The sequence below is a fragment of the Platalea leucorodia genome (assembly GCF_965183815.1).
Source record: "Platalea leucorodia genome assembly, chromosome: 7".
Taxonomy (NCBI): Eukaryota; Metazoa; Chordata; class Aves; order Pelecaniformes; family Threskiornithidae; genus Platalea; species Platalea leucorodia.
This window is the reverse complement of record NC_138829.1, coordinates 33,252,822-33,280,757: the sequence shown is the minus strand read 5'-3', so window position 1 is coordinate 33,280,757 and position 27,936 is coordinate 33,252,822.

Below are 27,936 nucleotides of genomic sequence, written 5' to 3'. Positions count from 1 at the left end.
CCGTGCTCCCCTTGGGGTGCCTTTGGCAGCGCCAGTGTCCCTGGAGCTGTAGGCTTTGTGGCTCTCTGAACCCTAACCCGAACCCTAATTGTAATGGGAGCTTAGATTTTTGGCCGAGGTCCGCAGGTGCGTGGTTGGCGCAGACGGGAAAGGTGTGGAGGGAGCAGTGTTGGTGCAGTGCCGTGCTCCCCTTGGCGTTCCTTTGGCAGCGCCAGTGTCCCTGGAGCTGTAGGCTTTGTGGCTTTCGGAACCCTAACCCTAACCCTAATTGTAATGGGAGCTTAGATTTTTGGCCGAGGTCCGCAGGTGCGTGGCTGGTGGGGATGGGAAAGGTGTGGAGGGAGCAGTGTTGGTGCAGTGCCGTGCTCCCCTTGGGGTGCCTTTGGCAGCGCCAGTGTCCCTGGAGCTGTAGGCTTTGTGGCTCTCTGAACCCTAACCCTAACCCTAATTGTAATGGGAGCTTAGATTTTTGGCCAAGGTCCGCAGGTGCATGGCTGGTGGGGATGGGAAAGGTGTGGCGGGAGCGCTGTTGGTGCAGTGCCATGCTCCCTTTGGCGTGCCTTTGGCAGCGCCAGTGTCCCTGGAGCTGTAGGCTTTGTGGCTCTCGGAACCCTAACCCTAACCCTAATTGTAATGGGAGCTTAGATTTTTGGCCGAGGTCCGCAGGTGCGTGGCTGGTGGGGATGGGAAAGGTGTGGAGGGAGCAGTGTTGGTGCAGTGCCGTGCTCCCCTTGGCGTGCCTTTGGCAGCGCCAGTGTCCCTGGAGCTGTAGGCTTTGTGGCTCTCTGAACCCTAACCCTAACCCTAATTGTAATGGGAGCTTAGATTTTTGGCCGAGGTCCGCAGGTGCGTGGCTGGTGGGGATGGGAAAGGTGTGGAGGGAGCAGTGTTGGTGCAGTGCCGTGCTCCCCTTGGCGTGCCTTTGGCAGCGCCAGTGTCCCTGGAGCTGTAGGCTTTGTGGCTCTCTGAACCCTAACCCTAACCCTAATTGTAATGGGAGCTTAGATTTTTGGCCGAGGTCCGCAGGTGCGTGGCTGGTGGGGATGGGAAAGGTGTGGAGGGAGCAGTGTTGGTGCAGTGCCGTGCTCCCCTTGGCGTGCCTTTGGCAGCGCCAGTGTCCCTGGAGCTGTAGGCTTTGTGGCTCTCGGAACCCTAACCCTAATTGTAATGGGAGCTTAGATTTTTGGCTGAGGTCCGCAGGTGCATAATTGGCGCAAATGAGAAAGGTGTGGAGGGAGCGCTGTTGGTGCAGTGCCGTGCTCCCCTTGGGGTGCCTTTGGCAGCGCCAGTGTCCCTGGAGCTGTAGGCTTTGTGGCTCTCTGAACCCTAACCCGAACCCTAATTGTAATGGGAGCTTAGATTTTTGGCCGAGGTCCGCAGGTGCGTGGTTGGCGCAGACGGGAAAGGTGTGGAGGGAGCAGTGTTGGTGCAGTGCCGTGCTCCCCTTGGGGTGCCTTTGGCAGCGCCAGTGTCCCTGGAGCTGTAGGCTTTGTGGCTCTCGGAACCCTAACCCTAACCCTAATTGTAATGGGAGCTTAGATTTTTGGCCGAGGTCCGCAGGTGCGTGGCTGGTGGGGATGGGAAAGGTGTGGAGGGAGCAGTGTTGGTGCAGTGCCGTGCTCCCCTTGGCGTGCCTTTGGCAGCGCCAGTGTCCCTGGAGCTGTAGGCTTTGTGGCTCTCGGAACCCTAACCCTAACCCTAATTGTAATGGGAGCTTAGATTTTTGGCCGAGGTCCGCAGGTGCGTGGCTGGTGGGGATGGGAAAGGTGTGGCAGGAGCAGTGTTGGTGCAGTGCCGTGCTCCCCTTGGCGTGCCTTTGGCAGCCCCAGTGTCCCTGGAGCTGTAGGCTTTGTGGCTCTCTGAACCCTAACCCTAACCCTAATTGTAATGGGAGCTTAGATTTTTGGCCGAGGTCCGCAGGTGCGTGGTTGGCGCAGACGGGAAAGGTGTGGAGGGAGCAGTGTTGGTGCAGTGCCGTGCTCCCCTTGGCGTGCCTTTGGCAGCGCCAGTGTCCCTGGAGCTGTAGGCTTTGTGGCTTTCGGAACCCTAACCCTAACCCTAATTGTAATGGGAGCTTAGATTTTTGGCCGAGGTCCGCAGGTGCGTGGCTGGTGGGGATGGGAAAGGTGTGGAGGGAGCAGTGTTGGTGCAGTGCCATGCTCCCCTTGGCGTGCCTTTGGCAGCGCCAGTGTCCCTGGAGCTGTAGGCTTTGTGGCTCTCTGAACCCTAACCCGAACCCTAATTGTAATGGGAGCTTAGATTTTTGGCCGAGGTCCGCAGGTGCGTGGCTGGTGGGGATGGGAAAGGTGTGGCGGGAGCAGTGTTGGTGCAGTGCCGTGCTCCCCTTGGCGTGTCTTTGGCAGTGCCAGTGTCCCTGGAGCTGTAGGCTTTGTGGCTCTCTGAACCCTAACCCTAACCCTAATTGTAATGGGAGCTTAGATTTTTGGCCGAGGTCCGCAGGTGCGTGGTTGGCGCAGACGGGAAAGGTGTGGAGGGAGCAGTGTTGGTGCAGTGCCGTGCTCCCCTTGGCGTGCCTTTGGCAGCGCCAGTGTCCCTGGAGCTGTAGGCTTTGTGGCTCTCGGAACCCTAACCCTAACCCTAATTGTAATGGGAGCTTAGATTTTTGGCCGAGGTCCGCAGGTGCGTGGCTGGTGGGGACGGGAAAGGTGTGGAGGGAGCAGTGTTGGTGCAGTGCCGTGCTCCCCTTGGCGTGCCTTTGGCAGCGCCAGTGTCCCTGGAGCTGTAGGCTTTGTGTCTCTCTGAACCCTAACCCGAACCCTAATTGTAATGGGAGCTTAGATTTTTGGCCGAGGTCCGCAGGTGCGTGGTTGGCGCAGACGGGAAAGGTGTGGAGGGAGCAGTGTTGGTGCAGTGCCGTGCTCCCCTTGGCGTGCCTTTAGCAGCGCCAGTGTCCCTGGAGCTGTAGGCTTTGTGGCTTTCTGAACCCTAACCCTAACCCTAATTGTAATGGGAGCTTAGATTTTTGGCCGAGGTCCGCAGGTGCGTGGCTGGTGGGGATGGGAAAGGTGTGGAGGGAGCAGTGTTGGTGCAGTGCCGTGCTCCCCTTGGCGTGCCTTTGGCAGCGCCAGTGTCCCTGGAGCTGTAGGCTTTGTGGCTCTCGGAACCCTAACCCTAACCCTAATTGTAATGGGAGCTTAGATTTTTGGCCGAGGTCCGCAGGTGCGTGGCTGGTGGGGATGGGAAAGGTGTGGAGGGAGCAGTGTTGGTGCAGTGCCGTGCTCCCCTTGGCGTGCCTTTGGCAGCCCCAGTGTCCCTGGAGCTGTAGGCTTTGTGGCTCTCTGAACCCTAACCCTAACCCTAATTGTAATGGGAGCTTAGATTTTTGGCCGAGGTCCGCAGGTGCATGGTATGCGCAGACGGGAAAGGTGTGGAGGGAGCAGTGTTGGTGCAGTGCCGTGCTCCCCTTGGGGTGCCTTTGGCAGCGCCAGTGTCCCTGGAGCTGTAGGCTTTGTGGCTCTCTGAACCCTAACCCGAACCCTAATTGTAATGGGAGCTTAGATTTTTGGCCGAGGTCCGCAGGTGCGTGGTTGGCGCAGACGGGAAAGGTGTGGAGGGAGCAGTGTTGGTGCAGTGCCGTGCTCCCCTTGGCGTGCCTTTGGCAGCGCCAGTGTCCCTGGAGCTGTAGGCTTTGTGGCTCTCTGAACCCTAACCCTAACCCTAATTGTAATGGGAGCTTAGATTTTTGGCCGAGGTCCGCAGGTGCGTGGCTGGTGGGGATGGGAAAGGTGTGGAGGGAGCAGTGTTGGTGCAGTGCTGTGCTCCCCTTGGCGTGCCTTTGGCAGCGCCAGTGTCCCTGGAGCTGTAGGCTTTGTGGCTCTCTGAACCCTAACCCTAACCCTAATTGTAATGGGAGCTTAGATTTTTGGCCGAGGTCCGCAGGTGCGTGGTTGGCGCAGACGGGAAAGGTGTGGAGGGAGCAGTGTTGGTGCAGTGCCGTGCTCCCCTTGGCGTGCCTTTGGCAGCGCCAGTGTCCCTGGAGCTGTAGGCTTTGTGGCTTTCGGAACCCTAACCCTAACCCTAATTGTAATGGGAGCTTAGATTTTTGGCCGAGGTCCGCAGGTGCGTGACTGGTGGGGACGGGAAAGATGTGGAGGGAGCAGTGTTGGTGCAGTGCCGTGCTCCCCTTGGTGTGCCTTTGGCAGCGCCAGTGTCCCTGGAGCTGTAGGCTTTGTGGCTCTCTGAACCCTAACCCTAACCCTAATTGTAATGGGAGCTTAGATTTTTGGCCGAGGTCCGCAGGTGCATGGTATGCGCAGACGGGAAAGGTGTGGAGGGAGCAGTGTTGGTGCAGTGCCGTGCTCCCCTTGGCGTGCCTTTGGCAGCGCCAGTGTCCCTGGAGCTGTAGGCTTTGTGGCTCTCTGAACCCTAACCCGAACCCTAATTGTAATGGGAGCTTAGATTTTTGGCCGAGGTCCGCAGGTGCATGGTATGCGCAGACGGGAAAGGTGTGGAGGGAGCAGTGTTGGTGCAGTGCCGTGCTCCCCTTGGCGTTCCTTTGGCAGCGCCAGTGTCCCTGGAGCTGTAGGCTTTGTGGCTTTCGGAACCCTAACCCTAACCCTAATTGTAATGGGAGCTTAGATTTTTGGCCGAGGTCCGCAGGTGCGTGGCTGGTGGGGATGGGAAAGGTGTGGAGGGAGCAGTGTTGGTGCAGTGCCGTGCTCCCCTTGGGGTGCCTTTGGCAGCGCCAGTGTCCCTGGAGCTGTAGGCTTTGTGGCTCTCTGAACCCTAACCCGAACCCTAATTGTAATGGGAGCTTAGATTTTTGGCCGAGGTCCGCAGGTGCGTGGCTGGTGGGGATGGGAAAGGTGTGGAGGGAGCAGTGTTGGTGCAGTGCCGTGCTCCCCTTGGCGTGCCTTTGGCAGCGCCAGTGTCCCTGGAGCTGTAGGCTTTGTGGCTCTCTGAACCCTAACCCTAACCCTAATTGTAATGGGAGCTTAGATTTTTGGCCGAGGTCCGCAGGTGCATGGTATGCGCAGACGGGAAAGGTGTGGAGGGAGCAGTGTTGGTGCAGTGCCGTGCTCCCCTTGGCGTGCCTTTGGCAGCACCAGTGTCCCTGGAGCTGTAGGCTTTGTGGCTCTCTGAACCCTAACCCTAACCCTAATTGTAATGGGAGCTTAGATTTTTGGCCGAGGTCCGCAGGTGCGTGGCTGGTGGGGATGGGAAAGGTGTGGCGGGAGCGCTGTTGGTGCAGTGCCATGCTCCCTTTGGCGTGCCTTTGGCAGCGCCAGTGTCCCTGGAGCTGTAGGCTTTGTGGCTCTCTGAACCCTAACCCTAACCCTAATTGTAATGGGAGCTTAGATTTTTGGCCGAGGTCCGCAGGTGCGTGGCTGGTGGGGATGGGAAAGGTGTGGAGGGAGCAGTGTTGGTGCAGTGCCGTGCTCCCCTTGGCGTGCCTTTGGCAGCGCCAGTGTCCCTGGAGCTGTAGGCTTTGTGGCTCTCGGAACCCTAACCCTAACCCTAATTGTAATGGGAGCTTAGATTTTTGGCCGAGGTCCGCAGGTGCGTGGCTGGTGGGGATGGGAAAGGTGTGGAGGGAGCAGTGTTGGTGCAGTGCCGTGCTCCCCTTGGCGTGCCTTTGGCAGCCCCAGTGTCCCTGGAGCTGTAGGCTTTGTGGCTCTCTGAACCCTAACCCTAACCCTAATTGTAATGGGAGCTTAGATTTTTGGCCGAGGTCCGCAGGTGCGTGGTTGGCGCAGACGGGAAAGGTGTGGAGGGAGCAGTGTTGGTGCAGTGCCGTGCTCCCCTTGGCGTGCCTTTGGCAGCGCCAGTGTCCCTGGAGCTGTAGGCTTTGTGGCTTTCGGAACCCTAACCCTAACCCTAATTGTAATGGGAGCTTAGATTTTTGGCCGAGGTCCGCAGGCGCGTGACTGGTGGGGACGGGAAAGATGTGGAGGGAGCAGTGTTGGTGCAGTGCCGTGCTCCCCTTGGTGTGCCTTTGGCAGCGCCAGTGTCCCTGGAGCTGTAGGCTTTGTGGCTCTCTGAACCCTAACCCTAACCCTAATTGTAATGGGAGCTTAGATTTTTGGCCGAGGTCCGCAGGTGCATGGTATGCGCAGACGGGAAAGGTGTGGAGGGAGCAGTGTTGGTGCAGTGCCGTGCTCCCCTTGGCGTTCCTTTGGCAGCGCCAGTGTCCCTGGAGCTGTAGGCTTTGTGGCTTTCGGAACCCTAACCCTAACCCTAATTGTAATGGGAGCTTAGATTTTTGGCCGAGGTCCGCAGGTGCGTGGCTGGTGGGGATGGGAAAGGTGTGGAGGGAGCAGTGTTGGTGCAGTGCCGTGCTCCCCTTGGGGTGCCTTTGGCAGCGCCAGTGTCCCTGGAGCTGTAGGCTTTGTGGCTCTCTGAACCCTAACCCGAACCCTAATTGTAATGGGAGCTTAGATTTTTGGCCGAGGTCCGCAGGTGCGTGGCTGGTGGGGATGGGAAAGGTGTGGAGGGAGCAGTGTTGGTGCAGTGCCGTGCTCCCCTTGGCGTGCCTTTGGCAGCGCCAGTGTCCCTGGAGCTGTAGGCTTTGTGGCTCTCTGAACCCTAACCCTAACCCTAATTGTAATGGGAGCTTAGATTTTTGGCCGAGGTCCGCAGGTGCATGGTATGCGCAGACGGGAAAGGTGTGGAGGGAGCAGTGTTGGTGCAGTGCCGTGCTCCCCTTGGCGTGCCTTTGGCAGCGCCAGTGTCCCTGGAGCTGTAGGCTTTGTGGCTCTCTGAACCCTAACCCTAACCCTAATTGTAATGGGAGCTTAGATTTTTGGCCGAGGTCCGCAGGTGCGTGGTTGGCGCAGACGGGAAAGGTGTGGAGGGAGCAGTGTTGGTGCAGTGCCGTGCTCCCCTTGGCGTGCCTTTGGCAGCGCCAGTGTCCCTGGAGCTGTAGGCTTTGTGGCTTTCGGAACCCTAACCCTAACCCTAATTGTAATGGGAGCTTAGATTTTTGGCCGAGGTCCGCAGGTGCGTGGCTGGTGGGGATGGGAAAGGTGTGGAGGGAGCAGTGTTGGTGCAGTGCCATGCTCCCCTTGGCGTGCCTTTGGCAGCGCCAGTGTCCCTGGAGCTGTAGGCTTTGTGGCTCTCTGAACCCTAACCCTAACCCTAATTGTAATGGGAGCTTAGATTTTTGGCCGAGGTCCGCAGGTGCGTGGCTGGTGGGGATGGGAAAGGTGTGGCGGGAGCAGTGTTGGTGCAGTGCCGTGCTCCCCTTGGCGTGCCTTTGGCAGCCCCAGTGTCCCTGGAGCTGTAGGCTTTGTGGCTCTCTGAACCCTAACCCTAACCCTAATTGTAATGGGAGCTTAGATTTTTGGCCGAGGTCCGCAGGTGCGTGGTTGGCGCAGACGGGAAAGGTGTGGAGGGAGCAGTGTTGGTGCAGTGCCGTGCTCCCCTTGGCGTGCCTTTGGCAGCGCCAGTGTCCCTGGAGCTGTAGGCTTTGTGGCTCTCTGAACCCTAACCCTAACCCTAATTGTAATGGGAGCTTAGATTTTTGGCCGAGGTCCGCAGGTGCGTGGCTGGTGGGGATGGGAAAGGTGTGGAGGGAGCAGTGTTGGTGCAGTGCCGTGCTCCCCTTGGCGTGCCTTTGGCAGCGCCAGTGTCCCTGGAGCTGTAGGCTTTGTGGCTCTCGGAACCCTAACCCTAACCCTAATTGTAATGGGAGCTTAGATTTTTGGCCGAGGTCCGCAGGTGCGTGGCTGGTGGGGATGGGAAAGGTGTGGAGGGAGCAGTGTTGGTGCAGTGCCGTGCTCCCCTTGGCGTGCCTTTGGCAGCCCCAGTGTCCCTGGAGCTGTAGGCTTTGTGGCTCTCTGAACCCTAACCCTAACCCTAATTGTAATGGGAGCTTAGATTTTTGGCCGAGGTCCGCAGGTGCGTGGCTGGTGGGGATGGGAAAGGTGTGGAGGGAGCAGTGTTGGTGCAGTGCTGTGCTCCCCTTGGCGTGCCTTTGGCAGCGCCAGTGTCCCTGGAGCTGTAGGCTTTGTGGCTCTCGGAACCCTAACCCTAACCCTAATTGTAATGGGAGCTTAGATTTTTGGCCGAGGTCCGCAGGTGCGTGGCTGGTGGGGATGGGAAAGGTGTGGAGGGAGCAGTGTTGGTGCAGTGCCGTGCTCCCCTTGGCGTGCCTTTGGCAGCCCCAGTGTCCCTGGAGCTGTAGGCTTTGTGGCTCTCTGAACCCTAACCCTAACCCTAATTGTAATGGGAGCTTAGATTTTTGGCCGAGGTCCGCAGGTGCGTGGTTGGCGCAGACGGGAAAGGTGTGGAGGGAGCAGTGTTGGTGCAGTGCCGTGCTCCCCTTGGCGTGCCTTTGGCAGCGCCAGTGTCCCTGGAGCTGTAGGCTTTGTGGCTTTCGGAACCCTAACCCTAACCCTAATTGTAATGGGAGCTTAGATTTTTGGCCGAGGTCCGCAGGTGCGTGACTGGTGGGGACGGGAAAGATGTGGAGGGAGCAGTGTTGGTGCAGTGCCGTGCTCCCCTTGGCGTGCCTTTGGCAGCGCCAGTGTCCCTGGAGCTGTAGGCTTTGTGGCTCTCTGAACCCTAACCCGAACCCTAATTGTAATGGGAGCTTAGATTTTTGGCCGAGGTCCGCAGGTGCGTGGTTGGCGCAGACGGGAAAGGTGTGGAGGGAGCAGTGTTGGTGCAGTGCCGTGCTCCCCTTGGCGTGCCTTTGGCAGCGCCAGTGTCCCTGGAGCTGTAGGCTTTGTGGCTTTCGGAACCCTAACCCTAACCCTAATTGTAATGGGAGCTTAGATTTTTGGCCGAGGTCCGCAGGTGCGTGGCTGGTGGGGACGGGAAAGGTGTGGAGGGAGCAGTGTTGGTGCAGTGCCGTGCTCCCCTTGGGGTGCCTTTGGCAGCGCCAGTGTCCCTGGAGCTGTAGGCTTTGTGGCTCTCTGAACCCTAACCCGAACCCTAATTGTAATGGGAGCTTAGATTTTTGGCCGAGGTCCGCAGGTGCGTGGCTGGTGGGGATGGGAAAGGTGTGGAGGGAGCAGTGTTGGTGCAGTGCCGTGCTCCCCTTGGCGTGCCTTTGGCAGCGCCAGTGTCCCTGGAGCTGTAGGCTTTGTGGCTCTCTGAACCCTAACCCTAACCCTAATTGTAATGGGAGCTTAGATTTTTGGCCGAGGTCCGCAGGTGCATGGTATGCGCAGACGGGAAAGGTGTGGAGGGAGCAGTGTTGGTGCAGTGCCGTGCTCCCCTTGGCGTGCCTTTGGCAGCACCAGTGTCCCTGGAGCTGTAGGCTTTGTGGCTCTCTGAACCCTAACCCTAACCCTAATTGTAATGGGAGCTTAGATTTTTGGCCGAGGTCCGCAGGTGCATGGCTGGTGGGGATGGGAAAGGTGTGGCGGGAGCGCTGTTGGTGCAGTGCCATGCTCCCTTTGGCGTGCCTTTGGCAGCGCCAGTGTCCCTGGAGCTGTAGGCTTTGTGGCTCTCTGAACCCTAACCCGAACCCTAATTGTAATGGGAGCTTAGATTTTTGGCCGAGGTCCGCAGGTGCGTGGCTGGTGGGGATGGGAAAGGTGTGGAGGGAGCAGTGTTGGTGCAGTGCCGTGCTCCCCTTGGCGTGCCTTTGGCAGCCCCAGTGTCCCTGGAGCTGTAGGCTTTGTGGCTCTCTGAACCCTAACCCTAACCCTAATTGTAATGGGAGCTTAGATTTTTGGCCGAGGTCCGCAGGTGCATGATATGCGCAGACGGGAAAGGTGTGGAGGGAGCAGTGTTGGTGCAGTGCCGTGCTCCCCTTGGGGTGCCTTTGGCAGCACCAGTGTCCCTGGAGCTGTAGGCTTTGTGGCTCTCGGAACCCTAACCCTAACCCTAATTGTAATGGGAGCTTAGATTTTTGGCCAAGGTCCGCAGGTGCATGGCTGGTGGGGATGGGAAAGGTGTGGCGGGAGCAGTGTTGGTGCAGTGCCATGCTCCCTTTGGCGTGCCTTTGGCAGCCCCAGTGTCCCTGGAGCTGTAGGCTTTGTGGCTCTCTGAACCCTAACCCGAACCCTAATTGTAATGGGAGCTTAGATTTTTGGCCGAGGTCCGCAGGTGCGTGGTTGGCGCAGACGGGAAAGGTGTGGAGGGAGCAGTGTTGGTGCAGTGCCGTGCTCCCCTTGGCGTGCCTTTGGCAGCGCCAGTGTCCCTGGAGCTGTAGGCTTTGTGGCTCTCGGAACCCTAACCCTAACCCTAATTGTAATGGGAGCTTAGATTTTTGGCCGAGGTCCGCAGGTGCGTGGCTGGTGGGGATGGGAAAGGTGTGGAGGGAGCAGTGTTGGTGCAGTGCCGTGCTCCCCTTGGCGTGCCTTTGGCAGCGCCAGTGTCCCTGGAGCTGTAGGCTTTGTGGCTCTCGGAACCCTAACCCTAACCCTAATTGTAATGGGAGCTTAGATTTTTGGCCGAGGTCCGCAGGTGCGTGGCTGGTGGGGATGGGAAAGGTGTGGAGGGAGCAGTGTTGGTGCAGTGCCGTGCTCCCCTTGGCGTGCCTTTGGCAGCCCCAGTGTCCCTGGAGCTGTAGGCTTTGTGGCTCTCGGAACCCTAACCCTAACCCTAATTGTAATGGGAGCTTAGATTTTTGGCCGAGGTCCGCAGGTGCGTGGTTGGCGCAGACGGGAAAGGTGTGGAGGGAGCAGTGTTGGTGCAGTGCCGTGCTCCCCTTGGCGTGCCTTTGGCAGCGCCAGTGTCCCTGGAGCTGTAGGCTTTGTGGCTTTCGGAACCCTAACCCTAACCCTAATTGTAATGGGAGCTTAGATTTTTGGCCGAGGTCCGCAGGCGCGTGACTGGTGGGGACGGGAAAGATGTGGAGGGAGCAGTGTTGGTGCAGTGCCGTGCTCCCCTTGGTGTGCCTTTGGCAGCGCCAGTGTCCCTGGAGCTGTAGGCTTTGTGGCTCTCTGAACCCTAACCCTAACCCTAATTGTAATGGGAGCTTAGATTTTTGGCCGAGGTCCGCAGGTGCATGGTATGCGCAGACGGGAAAGGTGTGGAGGGAGCAGTGTTGGTGCAGTGCCGTGCTCCCCTTGGGGTGCCTTTGGCAGCGCCAGTGTCCCTGGAGCTGTAGGCTTTGTGGCTCTCTGAACCCTAACCCGAACCCTAATTGTAATGGGAGCTTAGATTTTTGGCCGAGGTCCGCAGGTGCGTGGTTGGCGCAGACGGGAAAGGTGTGGAGGGAGCAGTGTTGGTGCAGTGCCGTGCTCCCCTTGGCGTTCCTTTGGCAGCGCCAGTGTCCCTGGAGCTGTAGGCTTTGTGGCTTTCGGAACCCTAACCCTAACCCTAATTGTAATGGGAGCTTAGATTTTTGGCCGAGGTCCGCAGGTGCGTGGCTGGTGGGGATGGGAAAGGTGTGGAGGGAGCAGTGTTGGTGCAGTGCCGTGCTCCCCTTGGGGTGCCTTTGGCAGCGCCAGTGTCCCTGGAGCTGTAGGCTTTGTGGCTCTCTGAACCCTAACCCGAACCCTAATTGTAATGGGAGCTTAGATTTTTGGCCGAGGTCCGCAGGTGCGTGGCTGGTGGGGATGGGAAAGGTGTGGAGGGAGCAGTGTTGGTGCAGTGCCGTGCTCCCCTTGGCGTGCCTTTGGCAGCGCCAGTGTCCCTGGAGCTGTAGGCTTTGTGGCTCTCTGAACCCTAACCCTAACCCTAATTGTAATGGGAGCTTAGATTTTTGGCCGAGGTCCGCAGGTGCATGGTATGCGCAGACGGGAAAGGTGTGGAGGGAGCAGTGTTGGTGCAGTGCCGTGCTCCCCTTGGCGTGCCTTTGGCAGCACCAGTGTCCCTGGAGCTGTAGGCTTTGTGGCTCTCTGAACCCTAACCCTAACCCTAATTGTAATGGGAGCTTAGATTTTTGGCCAAGGTCCGCAGGTGCATGGCTGGTGGGGATGGGAAAGGTGTGGCGGGAGCGCTGTTGGTGCAGTGCCATGCTCCCTTTGGCGTGCCTTTGGCAGCGCCAGTGTCCCTGGAGCTGTAGGCTTTGTGGCTCTCGGAACCCTAACCCTAACCCTAATTGTAATGGGAGCTTAGATTTTTGGCCGAGGTCCGCAGGTGCGTGGCTGGTGGGGATGGGAAAGGTGTGGAGGGAGCAGTGTTGGTGCAGTGCCGTGCTCCCCTTGGCGTGCCTTTGGCAGCGCCAGTGTCCCTGGAGCTGTAGGCTTTGTGGCTCTCTGAACCCTAACCCTAATTGTAATGGGAGCTTAGATTTTTGGCCGAGGTCCGCAGGTGCATGGTATGCGCAGACGGGAAAGGTGTGGAGGGAGCAGTGTTGGTGCAGTGCCGTGCTCCCCTTGGGGTGCCTTTGGCAGCACCAGTGTCCCTGGAGCTGTAGGCTTTGTGGCTCTCTGAACCCTAACCCTAACCCTAATTGTAATGGGAGCTTAGATTTTTGGCCAAGGTCCGCAGGTGCATGGCTGGTGGGGATGGGAAAGGTGTGGCGGGAGCAGTGTTGGTGCAGTGCCATGCTCCCTTTGGCGTGCCTTTGGCAGCCCCAGTGTCCCTGGAGCTGTAGGCTTTGTGGCTCTCGGAACCCTAACCCTAACCCTAATTGTAATGGGAGCTTAGATTTTTGGCCGAGGTCCGCAGGTGCGTGGCTGGTGGGGATGGGAAAGGTGTGGAGGGAGCAGTGTTGGTGCAGTGCCGTGCTCCCCTTGGCGTGCCTTTGGCAGCACCAGTGTCCCTGGAGCTGTAGGCTTTGTGGCTCTCTGAACCCTAACCCTAACCCTAATTGTAATGGGAGCTTAGATTTTTGGCCGAGGTCCGCAGGTGCGTGGCTGGTGGGGATGGGAAAGGTGTGGAGGGAGCAGTGTTGGTGCAGTGCCGTGCTCCCCTTGGCGTGCCTTTGGCAGTGCCAGTGTCCCTGGAGCTGTAGGCTTTGTGGCTCTCGGAACCCTAACCCTAACCCTAATTGTAATGGGAGCTTAGATTTTTGGCTGAGGTCCGCAGGTGCATAATTGGCGCAAATGAGAAAGGTGTGGAGGGAGCGCTGTTGGTGCAGTGCCGTGCTCCCCTTGGGGTGCCTTTGGCAGCGCCAGTGTCCCTGGAGCTGTAGGCTTTGTGGCTCTCTGAACCCTAACCCGAACCCTAATTGTAATGGGAGCTTAGATTTTTGGCCGAGGTCCGCAGGTGCGTGGTTGGCGCAGACGGGAAAGGTGTGGAGGGAGCAGTGTTGGTGCAGTGCCGTGCTCCCCTTGGCGTGCCTTTGGCAGCGCCAGTGTCCCTGGAGCTGTAGGCTTTGTGGCTCTCGGAACCCTAACCCTAACCCTAATTGTAATGGGAGCTTAGATTTTTGGCCGAGGTCCGCAGGTGCGTGGCTGGTGGGGATGGGAAAGGTGTGGAGGGAGCAGTGTTGGTGCAGTGCCGTGCTCCCCTTGGCGTGCCTTTGGCAGCCCCAGTGTCCCTGGAGCTGTAGGCTTTGTGGCTCTCTGAACCCTAACCCTAACCCTAATTGTAATGGGAGCTTAGATTTTTGGCCGAGGTCCGCAGGTGCGTGGCTGGTGGGGATGGCAAAGGTGTGGCGGGAGCAGTGTTGGTGCAGTGCCATGCTCCCTTTGGCGTGCCTTTGGCAGCCCCAGTGTCCCTGGAGCTGTAGGCTTTGTGGCTCTCTGAACCCTAACCCGAACCCTAATTGTAATGGGAGCTTAGATTTTTGGCCGAGGTCCGCAGGTGCGTGGTTGGCGCAGACGGGAAAGGTGTGGAGGGAGCAGTGTTGGTGCAGTGCCGTGCTCCCCTTGGCGTGCCTTTGGCAGCGCCAGTGTCCCTGGAGCTGTAGGCTTTGTGGCTCTCTGAACCCTAACCCTAACCCTAATTGTAATGGGAGCTTAGATTTTTGGCCGAGGTCCGCAGGTGCGTGGCTGGTGGGGATGGGAAAGGTGTGGAGGGAGCAGTGTTGGTGCAGTGCCGTGCTCCCCTTGGCGTGCCTTTGGCAGCGCCAGTGTCCCTGGAGCTGTAGGCTTTGTGGCTCTCTGAACCCTAACCCTAACCCTAATTGTAATGGGAGCTTAGATTTTTGGCCGAGGTCCGCAGGTGCGTGGTTGGCGCAGACGGGAAAGGTGTGGAGGGAGCAGTGTTGGTGCAGTGCCGTGCTCCCCTTGGCGTGCCTTTGGCAGCACCAGTGTCCCTGGAGCTGTAGGCTTTGTGGCTTTCGGAACCCTAACCCTAACCCTAATTGTAATGGGAGCTTAGATTTTTGGCCGAGGTCCGCAGGTGCGTGACTGGTGGGGACGGGAAAGATGTGGAGGGAGCAGTGTTGGTGCAGTGCCGTGCTCCCCTTGGTGTGCCTTTGGCAGCGCCAGTGTCCCTGGAGCTGTAGGCTTTGTGGCTCTCTGAACCCTAACCCTAACCCTAATTGTAATGGGAGCTTAGATTTTTGGCCGAGGTCCGCAGGTGCATGATTGGTGCAAATGAGAAAGGTGTGGCGGGAGCGCTGTTGGTGCAGTGCCGTGCTCCCCTTGGGGTGCCTTTGGCAGCGCCAGTGTCCCTGGAGCTGTAGGCTTTGTGGCTCTCTGAACCCTAACCCGAACCCTAATTGTAATGGGAGCTTAGATTTTTGGCCGAGGTCCGCAGGTGCGTGGCTGGTGGGGATGGGAAAGGTGTGGAGGGAGCAGTGTTGGTGCAGTGCCGTGCTCCCCTTGGGGTGCCTTTGGCAGCGCCAGTGTCCCTGGAGCTGTAGGCTTTGTGGCTCTCTGAACCCTAACCCGAACCCTAATTGTAATGGGAGCTTAGATTTTTGGCCGAGGTCCGCAGGTGCGTGGCTGGTGGGGATGGGAAAGGTGTGGAGGGAGCAGTGTTGGTGCAGTGCCGTGCTCCCCTTGGCGTGCCTTTGGCAGCGCCAGTGTCCCTGGAGCTGTAGGCTTTGTGGCTCTCTGAACCCTAACCCTAACCCTAATTGTAATGGGAGCTTAGATTTTTGGCCGAGGTTCGCAGGTGCATGGTATGCGCAGACGGGAAAGGTGTGGAGGGAGCAGTGTTGGTGCAGTGCCGTGCTCCCCTTGGCGTGCCTTTGGCAGCACCAGTGTCCCTGGAGCTGTAGGCTTTGTGGCTCTCTGAACCCTAACCCTAACCCTAATTGTAATGGGAGCTTAGATTTTTGGCCGAGGTCCGCAGGTGCATGGCTGGTGGGGATGGGAAAGGTGTGGCGGGAGCGCTGTTGGTGCAGTGCCATGCTCCCTTTGGCGTGCCTTTGGCAGCGCCAGTGTCCCTGGAGCTGTAGGCTTTGTGGCTCTCGGAACCCTAACCCTAACCCTAATTGTAATGGGAGCTTAGATTTTTGGCCGAGGTCCGCAGGTGCGTGGCTGGTGGGGATGGGAAAGGTGTGGAGGGAGCAGTGTTGGTGCAGTGCCGTGCTCCCCTTGGCGTGCCTTTGGCAGCGCCAGTGTCCCTGGAGCTGTAGGCTTTGTGGCTCTCTGAACCCTAACCCTAACCCTAATTGTAATGGGAGCTTAGATTTTTGGCCGAGGTCCGCAGGTGCATGGTATGCGCAGACGGGAAAGGTGTGGAGGGAGCAGTGTTGGTGCAGTGCCGTGCTCCCCTTGGGGTGCCTTTGGCAGCACCAGTGTCCCTGGAGCTGTAGGCTTTGTGGCTCTCTGAACCCTAACCCTAACCCTAATTGTAATGGGAGCTTAGATTTTTGGCCAAGGTCCGCAGGTGCATGGCTGGTGGGGATGGGAAAGGTGTGGCGGGAGCAGTGTTGGTGCAGTGCCATGCTCCCTTTGGCGTGCCTTTGGCAGCCCCAGTGTCCCTGGAGCTGTAGGCTTTGTGGCTCTCGGAACCCTAACCCTAACCCTAATTGTAATGGGAGCTTAGATTTTTGGCCGAGGTCCGCAGGTGCGTGGCTGGTGGGGATGGGAAAGGTGTGGAGGGAGCAGTGTTGGTGCAGTGCCGTGCTCCCCTTGGCGTGCCTTTGGCAGCACCAGTGTCCCTGGAGCTGTAGGCTTTGTGGCTCTCTGAACCCTAACCCTAACCCTAATTGTAATGGGAGCTTAGATTTTTGGCCGAGGTCCGCAGGTGCGTGGCTGGTGGGGATGGGAAAGGTGTGGAGGGAGCAGTGTTGGTGCAGTGCCGTGCTCCCCTTGGCGTGCCTTTGGCAGTGCCAGTGTCCCTGGAGCTGTAGGCTTTGTGGCTCTCGGAACCCTAACCCTAACCCTAATTGTAATGGGAGCTTAGATTTTTGGCCGAGGTCCGCAGGTGCGTGGTTGGCGCAGACGGGAAAGGTGTGGAGGGAGCGCTGTTGGTGCAGTGCCGTGCTCCCCTTGGCGTGCCTTTGGCAGCGCCAGTGTCCCTGGAGCTGTAGGCTTTGTGGCTCTCTGAACCCTAACCCGAACCCTAATTGTAATGGGAGCTTAGATTTTTGGCCGAGGTCCGCAGGTGCGTGGTTGGCGCAGACGGGAAAGGTGTGGAGGGAGCAGTGTTGGTGCAGTGCCGTGCTCCCCTTGGCGTGCCTTTGGCAGCGCCAGTGTCCCTGGAGCTGTAGGCTTTGTGGCTCTCTGAACCCTAACCCTAACCCTAATTGTAATGGGAGCTTAGATTTTTGGCCGAGGTCCGCAGGTGCGTGGCTGGTGGGGATGGGAAAGGTGTGGAGGGAGCAGTGTTGGTGCAGTGCCGTGCTCCCCTTGGCGTGCCTTTGGCAGCCCCAGTGTCCCTGGAGCTGTAGGCTTTGTGGCTTTCGGAACCCTAACCCTAACCCTAATTGTAATGGGAGCTTAGATTTTTGGCCGAGGTCCGCAGGTGCGTGGTTGGCGCAGACGGGAAAGGTGTGGAGGGAGCAGTGTTGGTGCAGTGCCGTGCTCCCCTTGGCGTGCCTTTGGCAGCGCCAGTGTCCCTGGAGCTGTAGGCTTTGTGGCTCTCTGAACCCTAACCCTAACCCTAATTGTAATGGGAGCTTAGATTTTTGGCCGAGGTCCGCAGGTGCGTGGCTGGTGGGGATGGGAAAGGTGTGGAGGGAGCAGTGTTGGTGCAGTGCCATGCTCCCCTTGGCGTGCCTTTGGCAGTGCCAGTGTCCCTGGAGCTGTAGGCTTTGTGGCTCTCTGAACCCTAACCCTAACCCTAATTGTAATGGGAGCTTAGATTTTTGGCCGAGGTCCGCAGGTGCGTTGTTGGTTCAGACGAGAAAGGTAAGGAGGGAGCAGTGTTGGTGCAGTGCCGTGCTCCCCTTGGGGTGCCTTTGGCAGCGCCAGTGTCCCTGGAGCTGTAGGCTTTGTGGCTCTCTGAACCCTAACCCGAACCCTAACTGTAATGGGAGCTTAGATTTTTGGCCGAGGTCCGCAGGTGCGTGGCTGGTGGGGCTGGGAAAGGTGTGGAGGGAGCAGTGTTGGTGCAGTGCCGTGCTCCCCTTGGCGTGCCTTTGGCAGCGCCAGTGTCCCTGGAGCTGTAGGCTTTGTGGCTCTCTGAACCCTAACCCTAACCCTAATTGTAATGGGAGCTTAGATTTTTGGCCGAGGTCCGCAGGTGCGTGGCTGGTGGGGATGGGAAAGGTCTGGCGGGAGCAGTGTTGGTGCAGTGCCGTGCTCCCCTTGGCGTGCCTTTGGCAGCACCAGTGTCCCTGGAGCTGTAGGCTGTGTGGCTCTCTGAACCCTAACCCTAACCCTAATTGTAATGGGAGTTTAGATTTTTGGCCGAGGTCCGCAGGTGCGTGGTTGGCGCAGACGGGAAAGGTGTGGAGGGAGCAGTGTTGGTGCAGTGCCGTGCTCCCCTTGGGGTGCCTTTGGCAGCGCCAGTGTCCCTGGAGCTCTAGGCTTTGTGGCTCTCGGAACCCTAACCCTAACCCTAATTGTAATGGGAGCTTAGATTTTTGGCCGAGGTCCGCAGGTGCGTGGCTGGTGGGGATGGGAAAGGTGTGGCGGGAGCAGTGTTGGTGCAGTGCCGTGCTCCCTTTGGCGTGCCTTTGGCAGCGCCAGTGTCCCTGGAGCTGTAGGCTTTGTGGCTCTCTGAACCCTAACCCTAACCCTAATTGTAATGGGAGCTTAGATTTTTGGCCGAGGTCCGCAGGTGCGTGGCTGGTGGGGACGGGAAAGGTGTGGAGGGAGCAGTGTTGGTGCAGTGCCGTGCTCCCCTTGGCGTGTCTTTGGCAGCGCCAGTGTCCCTGGAGCTGTAGGCTTTGTGGCTCTCTGAACCCTAACCCTAACCCTAATTGTAATGGGAGCTTAGATTTTTGGCCGAGGTCCGCAGGTGCGTGGCTGGTGGGGATGGGAAAGGTGTGGAGGGAGCAGTGTTGGTGCAGTGCCGTGCTCCCCTTGGCGTGCCTTTGGCAGCGCCGGTGTCCCTGGAGCTGTAGGCTTTGTGGCTCTCTGAACCCTAACCCTAACCCAAATTGTAATGGGAGCTTAGATTTTTGGCCGAGGTCCGCAGGTGCGTGGCTGGTGGGGATGGGAAAGGTGTGGAGGGAGCAGTGTTGGTGCAGTGCCGTGCTCCCCTTGGCGTGCCTTTGGCAACCCCAGTGTCCCTGGAGCTGTAGGCTTTGTGGCTCTCGGAACCCTAACCCTAACCCTAATTGTAATGGGAGCTTAGATTTTTGGCCGAGGTCCGCAGGTGCATGGTATGCGCAGACGGGAAAGGTGTGGAGGGAGCAGTGTTGGTGCAGTGCCGTGCTCCCCTTGGCGTGCCTTTGGCAGCGCCAGTGTCCCTGGAGCTGTAGGCTTTGTGGCTCTCGGAACCCTAACCCTAACCCTAATTGTAATGGGAGCTTAGATTTTTGGCCAAGGTCCGCAGGTGCATGGCTGGTGGGGATGGCAAAGGTGTGGAGGGAGCAGTGTTGGTGCAGTGCCATGCTCCCTTTGGCGTGCCTTTGGCAGCGCCAGTGTCCCTGGAGCTGTAGGCTTTGTGGCTCTCTGAACCCTAACCCTAACCCTAATTGTAATGGGAGCTTAGATTTTTGGCCGAGGTCCGCAGGTGCGTGGCTGGTGGGGACGGGAAAGGTGTGGCGGGAGCAGTGTTGGTGCAGTGCCGTGCTCCCCTTGGGGTGCCTTTGGCAGCGCCAGTGTCCCTGGAGCTGTAGGCTTTGTGGCTCTCTGAACCCTAACCCTAACCCTAATTGTAATGGGAGCTTAGATTTTTGGCCGAGGTCCGCAGGTGCGTGGTTGGCGCAGACGGGAAAGGTGTGGAGGGAGCAGTGTTGGTGCAGTGCCGTGCTCCCCTTGGCGTGCCTTTGGCAGCGCCAGTGTCCCTGGAGCTGTAGGCTTTGTGGCTCTCTGAACCCTAACCCTAACCCTAATTGTAATGGGAGCTTAGATTTTTGGCCGAGGTCCGCAGGTGCGTGGCTGGTGGGGATGTGAAAGGTGTGGAGCGAGCAGTGTTGGTGTAGTGCCGTGCTCCCCATGGCGTGCCTTTGGCAGCGCCAGTGTCCCTGGAGCTGTAGGCTTTGTGGCTTTCGGAACCCTAACCCTAACCCTAATTGTAATGGGAGCTTAGATTTTTGGCCGAGGTCCGCAGGTGCGTGGCTGGTGGGGACGGGAAAGATGTGGAGGGAGCAGTGTTGGTGCAGTGCCGTGCTCCCCTTGGTGTGCCTTTGGCAGCGCCAGTGTCCCTGGAGCTGTAGGCTTTGTGGCTCTCTGAACCCTAACCCTAACCCTAATTGTAATGGGAGCTTAGATTTTTGGCCGAGGTCCGCAGGTGCATGGTATGCGCAGACGGGAAAGGTGTGGAGGGAGCAGTGTTGGTGCAGTGCCGTGCTCCCCTTGGGGTGCCTTTGGCAGCGCCAGTGTCCCTGGAGCTGTAGGCTTTGTGGCTCTCTGAACCCTAACCCGAACCCTAATTGTAATGGGAGCTTAGATTTTTGGCCGAGGTCCACAGGTGCGTGGTTGGCGCAGACGGGAAAGGTGTGGAGGGAGCAGTGTTGGTGCAGTGCCGTGCTCCCCTTGGCGTTCCTTTGGCAGCGCCAGTGTCCCTGGAGCTGTAGGCTTTGTGGCTTTCGGAACCCTAACCCTAACCCTAATTGTAATGGGAGCTTAGATTTTTGGCCGAGGTCCGCAGGTGCGTGGCTGGTGGGGATGGGAAAGGTGTGGAGGGAGCAGTGTTGGTGCAGTGCCGTGCTCCCCTTGGGGTGCCTTTGGCAGCGCCAGTGTCCCTGGAGCTGTAGGCTTTGTGGCTCTCTGAACCCTAACCCTAACCCTAATTGTAATGGGAGCTTAGATTTTTGGCCGAGGTCCGCAGGTGCGTGGCTGGTGGGGATGGGAAAGGTGTGGAGGGAGCAGTGTTGGTGCAGTGCCGTGCTCCCCTTGGCGTGCCTTTGGCAGCGCCAGTGTCCCTGGAGCTGTAGGCTTTGTGGCTCTCTGAACCCTAACCCTAATTGTAATGGGAGCTTAGATTTTTGGCCGAGGTCCGCAGGTGCATGGTATGCGCAGACGGGAAAGGTGTGGAGGGAGCAGTGTTGGTGCAGTGCCGTGCTCCCCTTGGGGTGCCTTTGGCAGCACCAGTGTCCCTGGAGCTGTAGGCTTTGTGGCTCTCTGAACCCTAACCCTAACCCTAATTGTAATGGGAGCTTAGATTTTTGGCCAAGGTCCGCAGGTGCATGGCTGGTGGGGATGGGAAAGGTGTGGCGGGAGCAGTGTTGGTGCAGTGCCATGCTCCCTTTGGCGTGCCTTTGGCAGCCCCAGTGTCCCTGGAGCTGTAGGCTTTGTGGCTCTCGGAACCCTAACCCTAACCCTAATTGTAATGGGAGCTTAGATTTTTGGCCGAGGTCCGCAGGTGCGTGGCTGGTGGGGATGGGAAAGGTGTGGAGGGAGCAGTGTTGGTGCAGTGCCGTGCTCCCCTTGGCGTGCCTTTGGCAGCACCAGTGTCCCTGGAGCTGTAGGCTTTGTGGCTCTCTGAACCCTAACCCTAACCCTAATTGTAATGGGAGCTTAGATTTTTGGCCGAGGTCCGCAGGTGCGTGGCTGGTGGGGATGGGAAAGGTGTGGAGGGAGCAGTGTTGGTGCAGTGCCGTGCTCCCCTTGGGGTGCCTTTGGCAGTGCCAGTGTCCCTGGAGCTGTAGGCTTTGTGGCTCTCGGAACCCTAACCCTAACCCTAATTGTAATGGGAGCTTAGATTTTTGGCTGAGGTCCGCAGGTGCATAATTGGCGCAAATGAGAAAGGTGTGGAGGGAGCGCTGTTGGTGCAGTGCCGTGCTCCCCTTGGGGTGCCTTTGGCAGCGCCAGTGTCCCTGGAGCTGTAGGCTTTGTGGCTCTCTGAACCCTAACCCGAACCCTAATTGTAATGGGAGCTTAGATTTTTGGCCGAGGTCCGCAGGTGCGTGGTTGGCGCAGACGGGAAAGGTGTGGAGGGAGCAGTGTTGGTGCAGTGCCGTGCTCCCCTTGGCGTGCCTTTGGCAGCGCCAGTGTCCCTGGAGCTGTAGGCTTTGTGGCTCTCGGAACCCTAACCCTAACCCTAATTGTAATGGGAGCTTAGATTTTTGGCCGAGGTCCGCAGGTGCGTGGCTGGTGGGGATGGGAAAGGTGTGGAGGGAGCAGTGTTGGTGCAGTGCCGTGCTCCCCTTGGCGTGCCTTTGGCAGCCCCAGTGTCCCTGGAGCTGTAGGCTTTGTGGCTCTCTGAACCCTAACCCTAACCCTAATTGTAATGGGAGCTTAGATTTTTGGCCGAGGTCCGCAGGTGCGTGGTTGGCGCAGACGGGAAAGGTGTGGCGGGAGCAGTGTTGGTGCAGTGCCATGCTCCCTTTGGCGTGCCTTTGGCAGCCCCAGTGTCCCTGGAGCTGTAGGCTTTGTGGCTCTCTGAACCCTAACCCGAACCCTAATTGTAATGGGAGCTTAGATTTTTGGCCGAGGTCCGCAGGTGCGTGGTTGGCGCAGACGGGAAAGGTGTGGAGGGAGCAGTGTTGGTGCAGTGCCGTGCTCCCCTTGCCGTGCCTTTGGCAGCGCCAGTGTCCCTGGAGCTGTAGGCTTTGTGGCTCTCTGAACCCTAACCCGAACCCTAATTGTAATGGGAGCTTAGATTTTTGGCCGAGGTCCGCAGGTGCGTGGCTGGTGGGGATGGGAAAGGTGTGGAGGGAGCAGTGTTGGTGCAGTGCCGTGCTCCCCTTGGCGTGCCTTTGGCAGCGCCAGTGTCCCTGGAGCTGTAGGCTTTGTGGCTCTCGGAACCCTAACCCTAACCCTAATTGTAATGGGAGCTTAGATTTTTGGCCGAGGTCCGCAGGTGCGTGGCTGGTGGGGATGGGAAAGGTGTGGAGGGAGCAGTGTTGGTGCAGTGCCGTGCTCCCCTTGGCGTGCCTTTGGCAGCCCCAGTGTCCCTGGAGCTGTAGGCTTTGTGGCTCTCTGAACCCTAACCCTAACCCTAATTGTAATGGGAGCTTAGATTTTTGGCCGAGGTCCGCAGGTGCGTGGTTGGCGCAGACGGGAAAGGTGTGGAGGGAGCAGTGTTGGTGCAGTGCCGTGCTCCCCTTGGCGTGCCTTTGGCAGCGCCAGTGTCCCTGGAGCTGTAGGCTTTGTGGCTTTCGGAACCCTAACCCTAACCCTAATTGTAATGGGAGCTTAGATTTTTGGCCGAGGTCCGCAGGTGCGTGACTGGTGGGGACGGGAAAGATGTGGAGGGAGCAGTGTTGGTGCAGTGCCGTGCTCCCCTTGGTGTGCCTTTGGCAGCGCCAGTGTCCCTGGAGCTGTAGGCTTTGTGGCTCTCTGAACCCTAACCCTAACCCTAATTGTAATGGGAGCTTAGATTTTTGGCCGAGGTCCGCAGGTGCATGATTGGTGCAAATGAGAAAGGTGTGGCGGGAGCGCTGTTGGTGCAGTGCCGTGCTCCCCTTGGGGTGCCTTTGGCAGCGCCAGTGTCCCTGGAGCTGTAGGCTTTGTGGCTCTCTGAACCCTAACCCGAACCCTAATTGTAATGGGAGCTTAGATTTTTGGCCGAGGTCCGCAGGTGCGTGGCTGGTGGGGATGGGAAAGGTGTGGAGGGAGCAGTGTTGGTGCAGTGCCGTGCTCCCCTTGGGGTGCCTTTGGCAGCGCCAGTGTCCCTGGAGCTGTAGGCTTTGTGGCTCTCTGAACCCTAACCCGAACCCTAATTGTAATGGGAGCTTAGATTTTTGGCCGAGGTCCGCAGGTGCGTGGCTGGTGGGGATGGGAAAGGTGTGGAGGGAGCAGTGTTGGTGCAGTGCCGTGCTCCCCTTGGCGTGCCTTTGGCAGCGCCAGTGTCCCTGGAGCTGTAGGCTTTGTGGCTCTCTGAACCCTAACCCTAACCCTAATTGTAATGGGAGCTTAGATTTTTGGCCGAGGTCCGCAGGTGCATGGTATGCGCAGACGGGAAAGGTGTGGAGGGAGCAGTGTTGGTGCAGTGCCGTGCTCCCCTTGGGGTGCCTTTGGCAGCACCAGTGTCCCTGGAGCTGTAGGCTTTGTGGCTCTCTGAACCCTAACCCTAACCCTAATTGTAATGGGAGCTTAGATTTTTGGCCGAGGTCCGCAGGTGCATGGCTGGTGGGGATGGGAAAGGTGTGGCGGGAGCGCTGTTGGTGCAGTGCCATGCTCCCTTTGGCGTGCCTTTGGCAGCGCCAGTGTCCCTGGAGCTGTAGGCTTTGTGGCTCTCGGAACCCTAACCCTAACCCTAATTGTAATGGGAGCTTAGATTTTTGGCCGAGGTCCGCAGGTGCGTGGCTGGTGGGGATGGGAAAGGTGTGGAGGGAGCAGTGTTGGTGCAGTGCCGTGCTCCCCTTGGCGTGCCTTTGGCAGCGCCAGTGTCCCTGGAGCTGTAGGCTTTGTGGCTCTCTGAACCCTAACCCTAACCCTAATTGTAATGGGAGCTTAGATTTTTGGCCGAGGTCCGCAGGTGCATGGTATGCGCAGACGGGAAAGGTGTGGAGGGAGCAGTGTTGGTGCAGTGCCGTGCTCCCCTTGGGGTGCCTTTGGCAGCACCAGTGTCCCTGGAGCTGTAGGCTTTGTGGCTCTCGGAACCCTAACCCTAACCCTAATTGTAATGGGAGCTTAGATTTTTGGCCGAGGTCCGCAGGTGCGTGGCTGGTGGGGATGGGAAAGGTGTGGAGGGAGCAGTGTTGGTGCAGTGCCGTGCTCCCCTTGGCGTGCCTTTGGCAGCACCAGTGTCCCTGGAGCTGTAGGCTTTGTGGCTCTCTGAACCCTAACCCTAACCCTAATTGTAATGGGAGCTTAGATTTTTGGCCGAGGTCCGCAGGTGCGTGGCTGGTGGGGATGGGAAAGGTGTGGAGGGAGCAGTGTTGGTGCAGTGCCGTGCTCCCCTTGGCGTGCCTTTATCAGCGCCAGTGTCCCTGGAGCTGTAGGCTTTGTGGCTCTCGGAACCCTAACCCTAACCCTAATTGTAATGGGAGCTTAGATTTTTGGCCGAGGTCCGCAGGTGCATAATTGGCGCAAATGAGAAAGGTGTGGAGGGAGCGCTGTTGGTGCAGTGCCGTGCTCCCCTTGGGGTGCCTTTGGCAGCGCCAGTGTCCCTGGAGCTGTAGGCTTTGTGGCTCTCTGAACCCTAACCCGAACCCTAATTGTAATGGGAGCTTAGATTTTTGGCCGAGGTCCGCAGGTGCGTGGTTGGCGCAGACGGGAAAGGTGTGGAGGGAGCAGTGTTGGTGCAGTGCCGTGCTCCCCTTGGCGTGCCTTTGGCAGCACCAGTGTCCCTGGAGCTGTAGGCTTTGTGGCTCTCTGAACCCTAACCCTAACCCTAATTGTAATGGGAGCTTAGATTTTTGGCCGAGGTCCGCAGGTGCGTGGCTGGTGGGGATGGGAAAGGTGTGGAGGGAGCAGTGTTGGTGCAGTGCCGTGCTCCCCTTGGCGTGCCTTTGGCAGCGCCAGTGTCCCTGGAGCTGTAGGCTTTGTGGCTCTCGGAACCCTAACCCTAACCCTAATTGTAATGGGAGCTTAGATTTTTGGCCGAGGTCCGCAGGTGCGTGGCTGGTGGGGATGGGAAAGGTGTGGAGGGAGCAGTGTTGGTGCAGTGCCGTGCTCCCCTTGGCGTGCCTTTGGCAGCGCCAGTGTCCCTGGAGCTGTAGGCTTTGTGGCTCTCTGAACCCTAACCCTAACCCTAATTGTAATGGGAGCTTAGATTTTTGGCCGAGGTCCGCAGGTGCGTGGTTGGCGCAGACGGGAAAGGTGTGGAGGGAGCAGTGTTGGTGCAGTGCCGTGCTCCCCTTGGCGTGCCTTTGGCAGCGCCAGTGTCCCTGGAGCTGTAGGCTTTGTGGCTTTCGGAACCCTAACCCTAACCCTAATTGTAATGGGAGCTTAGATTTTTGGCCGAGGTCCGCAGGTGCGTGGCTGGTGGGGATGGGAAAGGTGTGGAGGGAGCAGTGTTGGTGCAGTGCCATGCTCCCCTTGGCGTGCCTTTGGCAGCGCCAGTGTCCCTGGAGCTGTAGGCTTTGTGGCTCTCTGAACCCTAACCCTAACCCTAATTGTAATGGGAGCTTAGATTTTTGGCCGAGGTCCGCAGGTGCGTGGCTGGTGGGGATGGGAAAGGTGTGGCGGGAGCAGTGTTGGTGCAGTGCCGTGCTCCCCTTGGCGTGTCTTTGGCAGTGCCAGTGTCCCTGGAGCTGTAGGCTTTGTGGCTCTCTGAACCCTAACCCTAACCCTAATTGTAATGGGAGCTTAGATTTTTGGCCGAGGTCCGCAGGTGCGTTGTTGGTTCAGACGAGAAAGGTAAGGAGGGAGCAGTGTTGGTGCAGTGCCGTGCTCCCCTTGGGGTGCCTTTGGCAGCGCCAGTGTCCCTGGAGCTGTAGGCTTTGTGGCTCTCTGAACCCTAACCCGAACCCTAACTGTAATGGGAGCTTAGATTTTTGGCCGAGGTCCGCAGGTGCGTGGCTGGTGGGGATGGGAAAGGTGTGGAGGGAGCAGTGTTGGTGCAGTGCCGTGCTCCCCTTGGCGTGCCTTTGGCAGCCCCAGTGTCCCTGGAGCTGTAGGCTTTGTGGCTCTCTGAACCCTAACCCTAACCCTAATTGTAATGGGAGCTTAGATTTTTGGCCGAGGTCCGCAGGTGCGTGGTTGGCGCAGACGGGAAAGGTGTGGCGGGAGCAGTGTTGGTGCAGTGCCATGCTCCCTTTGGCGTGCCTTTGGCAGCCCCAGTGTCCCTGGAGCTGTAGGCTTTGTGGCTCTCTGAACCCTAACCCGAACCCTAATTGTAATGGGAGCTTAGATTTTTGGCCGAGGTCCGCAGGTGCGTGGTTGGCGCAGACGGGAAAGGTGTGGAGGGAGCAGTGTTGGTGCAGTGCCGTGCTCCCCTTGCCGTGCCTTTGGCAGCGCCAGTGTCCCTGGAGCTGTAGGCTTTGTGGCTCTCTGAACCCTAACCCGAACCCTAATTGTAATGGGAGCTTAGATTTTTGGCCGAGGTCCGCAGGTGCGTGGCTGGTGGGGATGGGAAAGGTGTGGAGGGAGCAGTGTTGGTGCAGTGCCGTGCTCCCCTTGGCGTGCCTTTGGCAGCGCCAGTGTCCCTGGAGCTGTAGGCTTTGTGGCTCTCGGAACCCTAACCCTAACCCTAATTGTAATGGGAGCTTAGATTTTTGGCCGAGGTCCGCAGGTGCGTGGCTGGTGGGGATGGGAAAGGTGTGGAGGGAGCAGTGTTGGTGCAGTGCCGTGCTCCCCTTGGCGTGCCTTTGGCAGCCCCAGTGTCCCTGGAGCTGTAGGCTTTGTGGCTCTCTGAACCCTAACCCTAACCCTAATTGTAATGGGAGCTTAGATTTTTGGCCGAGGTCCGCAGGTGCGTGGTTGGCGCAGACGGGAAAGGTGTGGAGGGAGCAGTGTTGGTGCAGTGCCGTGCTCCCCTTGGCGTGCCTTTGGCAGCGCCAGTGTCCCTGGAGCTGTAGGCTTTGTGGCTTTCGGAACCCTAACCCTAACCCTAATTGTAATGGGAGCTTAGATTTTTGGCCGAGGTCCGCAGGTGCGTGACTGGTGGGGACGGGAAAGATGTGGAGGGAGCAGTGTTGGTGCAGTGCCGTGCTCCCCTTGGTGTGCCTTTGGCAGCGCCAGTGTCCCTGGAGCTGTAGGCTTTGTGGCTCTCTGAACCCTAACCCTAACCCTAATTGTAATGGGAGCTTAGATTTTTGGCCGAGGTCCGCAGGTGCATGATTGGTGCAAATGAGAAAGGTGTGGCGGGAGCGCTGTTGGTGCAGTGCCGTGCTCCCCTTGGGGTGCCTTTGGCAGCGCCAGTGTCCCTGGAGCTGTAGGCTTTGTGGCTCTCTGAACCCTAACCCGAACCCTAATTGTAATGGGAGCTTAGATTTTTGGCCGAGGTCCGCAGGTGCGTGGCTGGTGGGGATGGGAAAGGTGTGGAGGGAGCAGTGTTGGTGCAGTGCCGTGCTCCCCTTGGGGTGCCTTTGGCAGCGCCAGTGTCCCTGGAGCTGTAGGCTTTGTGGCTCTCTGAACCCTAACCCGAACCCTAATTGTAATGGGAGCTTAGATTTTTGGCCGAGGTCCGCAGGTGCGTGGCTGGTGGGGATGGGAAAGGTGTGGAGGGAGCAGTGTTGGTGCAGTGCCGTGCTCCCCTTGGCGTGCCTTTGGCAGCGCCAGTGTCCCTGGAGCTGTAGGCTTTGTGGCTCTCTGAACCCTAACCCTAACCCTAATTGTAATGGGAGCTTAGATTTTTGGCCGAGGTCCGCAGGTGCATGGTATGCGCAGACGGGAAAGGTGTGGAGGGAGCAGTGTTGGTGCAGTGCCGTGCTCCCCTTGGGGTGCCTTTGGCAGCACCAGTGTCCCTGGAGCTGTAGGCTTTGTGGCTCTCTGAACCCTAACCCTAACCCTAATTGTAATGGGAGCTTAGATTTTTGGCCGAGGTCCGCAGGTGCATGGCTGGTGGGGATGGGAAAGGTGTGGCGGGAGCGCTGTTGGTGCAGTGCCATGCTCCCTTTGGCGTGCCTTTGGCAGCGCCAGTGTCCCTGGAGCTGTAGGCTTTGTGGCTCTCGGAACCCTAACCCTAACCCTAATTGTAATGGGAGCTTAGATTTTTGGCCGAGGTCCGCAGGTGCGTGGCTGGTGGGGATGGGAAAGGTGTGGAGGGAGCAGTGTTGGTGCAGTGCCGTGCTCCCCTTGGCGTGCCTTTGGCAGCGCCAGTGTCCCTGGAGCTGTAGGC